Raw genomic sequence first — 3,350 nt, forward strand, 5'->3', positions numbered from 1 at the left:
TTGAAAACAACGCTTTCGGAAGATCACATTGTAGTCTGGATTAGGTTTTGATTGATGGATGACGTCAACCGTCACTCGCAGGGCTCTCGACTGTAGGCTTGGTGAAAACCTTGGCGAAATAAATAATTCACATCGTTGAAATTTCAACCAATATTTCAACTCGAAACGCCCACATTAACATCCGATAAATCGAGCTCTAAAGGGGAATCAAAATTTGTTCGAATCATCGAAAGTTCGAATTATCCAGGGCTCAACTAAAGAAGCGTATTGACGAAGGCAGAATTGAGCAAACAGGCCATTGAATAATTAGACCTATTCCAGGGTCGTAACGGAAGAAACTGCGGGAAATTTGTTCCCACCCATCCAGAAAGTTTTTGGGGCCTCTTTTGTTGCTTTTCCGCCCCCTTTCTTTTTCCACTGCACTCTCTTATCAGAATAACAAGATAATGTTTGCCAAGGCTCGTTGTCCTTATTTTCTGGATAATTTGAGGCTCGATTTGTCTCCGTTTGCTATAAATGGCTTCTTAAGACCACTAAACAACATTTAGTTGCAAAACACATTTTCAAAAGAACCATTATAAGTTAAGGCTGACTGTTCTTAATTTTTTCGAAATCTGAGGCTGGATCGTTCTTAATTTGTTCTTAAATTAATAGCTTTATCCCTCTAGGGAGGTGTTCGGGAACAAAGTGAGGAGACAAAGACAACCTTCATTTGTCGACAAGTTTGAATATTTACCGAAAAAGCATCCACTTTTTCTTTTAAAAAAATAATATATTTATTTTCTGGGCAAACCTTGGTGCTCCTTTTAACCTTTTAAGTGGATTCTTGTAAAAATAGAGTTTATTCCCACGAACGCCCATACAAAGCATTTCTCAAAATCATTCCATACTTTTATTAGAATGATTCGTATTGAAGTATCGCGGTTAAAAATTCATCGGCAGTTTGACATTTTATCTGTATGAGATTTTGAACAAAAAAGACAAACCTAACTTTCACGATAAAGGTCAAGGTTTACTCTTCAAGCTTGTATCGTGCCTGTATTTTTCTTTCTTTCTTTCTCTCTATTTGCCAAAATTGCATGTTTTTTGACCAAAAAAGATTCACGAATGATTTAAGGCTCATGATCACAATTTTTAAAGAATTTTGTAAGGCATTCTTACAGTATAACAATCAATGCTAATGCGTATAATATTTATTGTGTATTTAATTCTTATATTCCGAATCTTTTTATTTGAATCGAGACTTACTAGTTTTATTTGAATCGTATCAACAAGATAAAATAAGATGTCAACTGACTTTGGTAGACCGAGGGGAGTATCACCCCACAAAAATCTCGACACGCCTTTGATAGAAACCTTTCTGTTTTCGAGAATAATTTCTTAGAATCCCTACAGGGCCTTTGACGAAGGAGGGCTGGGAGGCCATAGCACCCTCCCCACATTTTTGCAAAACAGTATAGTTTTTTTCAGAAACTTTTGTTATGGGTGTTAAAAATACCTTGCCCCCCTAAGTTCCATCCTCGGAGCCTATGCCCTAAAAATCCTATTGACTCTAATAAATCTCGTACACTCTTTAAAAAGAATGATACATCCTACTCAGAAATCGCCATTTTTATTATTTTAAAGAAGATCGTGTAATTATGTAAACTTTAAGACTTTTTATCTTAAATTTTATCACTTTCTCAACGGCTACCCCGTTACATTACATTTCAAAGAAATTTTGCACCTCTGTCAATCATATCTATGCTGTGTTGGCTAAATTTCACGGGTACACAGGGTTTTCAGTCCTAAAAAAGCCCTTACTCATAGGTCCACAGATATTTTAAAAATCTTCTTTCAAGATGTACATTAGCGAGTGCAAAAATATATTACCATTTTATAGCTTTGTTTAGATATCTTGGTAAAGGACATATTATCCGTCCCTAGGCAGTTTTGTAAGTCCGGAGACACTTGTTTTTTGCAAATGGGTCTTAAAAATATCTGTGGCTTAAACACGTATTGAAAAATCTTATCCCCGAATATCTCTCTTCGCTCCAAGAAAGATTAGCCATTGATTTAATTGGCCTTAGGAAATAATTTGCAATGGGTTTTTTTCATATTTTTATTCATTTTCCCGAAAACTCCTACTTCCGCAGTCCCATTTCCCTAACACCATGTTGACAGTTAAGATAAATATCATACAAGTGACAGGAAAAACCTCTTTTCTAATCTCCTGCGTCATTTTGTAATGAAGCAGGGGAAAGCTAGCCTGCGTGCAGACTCTGTTGACAAATTAAAGTGGAGAAAAGTAGAGGGGGCTACTTTTTCTCCTTTTTTCAATTTCCGAGTCTGCATGCAGGCTAGAGAGAGAGGGCTAGCTTGATTTGCCCATGAACATTGACACACAAATGTACCCAGACTTTTGGCAGGCATTGTTTCTATATACATACAGGGCCGTTGCTACGAGGGGCGTAAAGGGTGCAACACCCCCTTGAAAGAAAATTTCATTGTAAAACGAGTTTTTGCTATTAAGGTAGCCTGAGCCAAAAACTCCAATATTTTTAGTGTGGGATCTGGAACTCAGGCTCGAATAATAAAGGATGGCCGACCCACTTTGTGGGCGAATGAGATCGGGGCAACCACCTTGTGGAAAAAGCTAAGGCTCTGCATGGCTGCTCCAAGGAAAACCCTAGAAAGATCACTCAAAATATGGGAAAGAGTCAGTCCGAAATAGGCATGTCTCAAATTCATTAAATTTGACTTTATTTACCCAAAATTTGAGTGGGGTGAAATTTCAAAATTTTTCAGTAAAAATACCCTAATAATTTTGATATCTAAGATAGTACGAACTTATTATTTTGCCTGTATACTGAATTCAGATTCAATAAATACACAGTGTTACTATATGCAAATGCAGAGGGTTTATTATAGAAAGTATATTTACCTTTGATCTGATTATCTTCTACATTGAGAACCCTTTATTCTCTTACAATAAATCACCCTGGGCAATTAGTAAAACAAGAAAATTTCTGAATCCAAGGCGGAGTGACAAATAGCTTTAATTTGCACATTAAAATCACTGTGACCGTCACTGTTTTTCTGTTCATTTTCTCAAGCACCATACATTTTTAAAATATTTTTAAGTACAGAGATACCTGCTGAAGTCGAATGTTGTGCTTGTGCACAGGAAATCATAAGGAATCAGTTTAACGACGCTATATTGATCTTAAATATATTTTACACAGTTCATCATGATTAATCAGGACGATCAGATGGGATAAAGTGGGCTTTGCCAACGTAATGGAATTCTTGACATCGTTTTTACTTCCAACTGTTTATCAATAGTCGCTTTTTGGTCATTTTTGCTCGCT

The sequence above is a fragment of the Rhopilema esculentum genome, chromosome 14, assembly GCF_057945365.1.
Source record: "Rhopilema esculentum isolate cy_ngs chromosome 14, ASM5794536v1, whole genome shotgun sequence".
Classification (NCBI taxonomy): Eukaryota; Metazoa; Cnidaria; class Scyphozoa; order Rhizostomeae; family Rhizostomatidae; genus Rhopilema; species Rhopilema esculentum.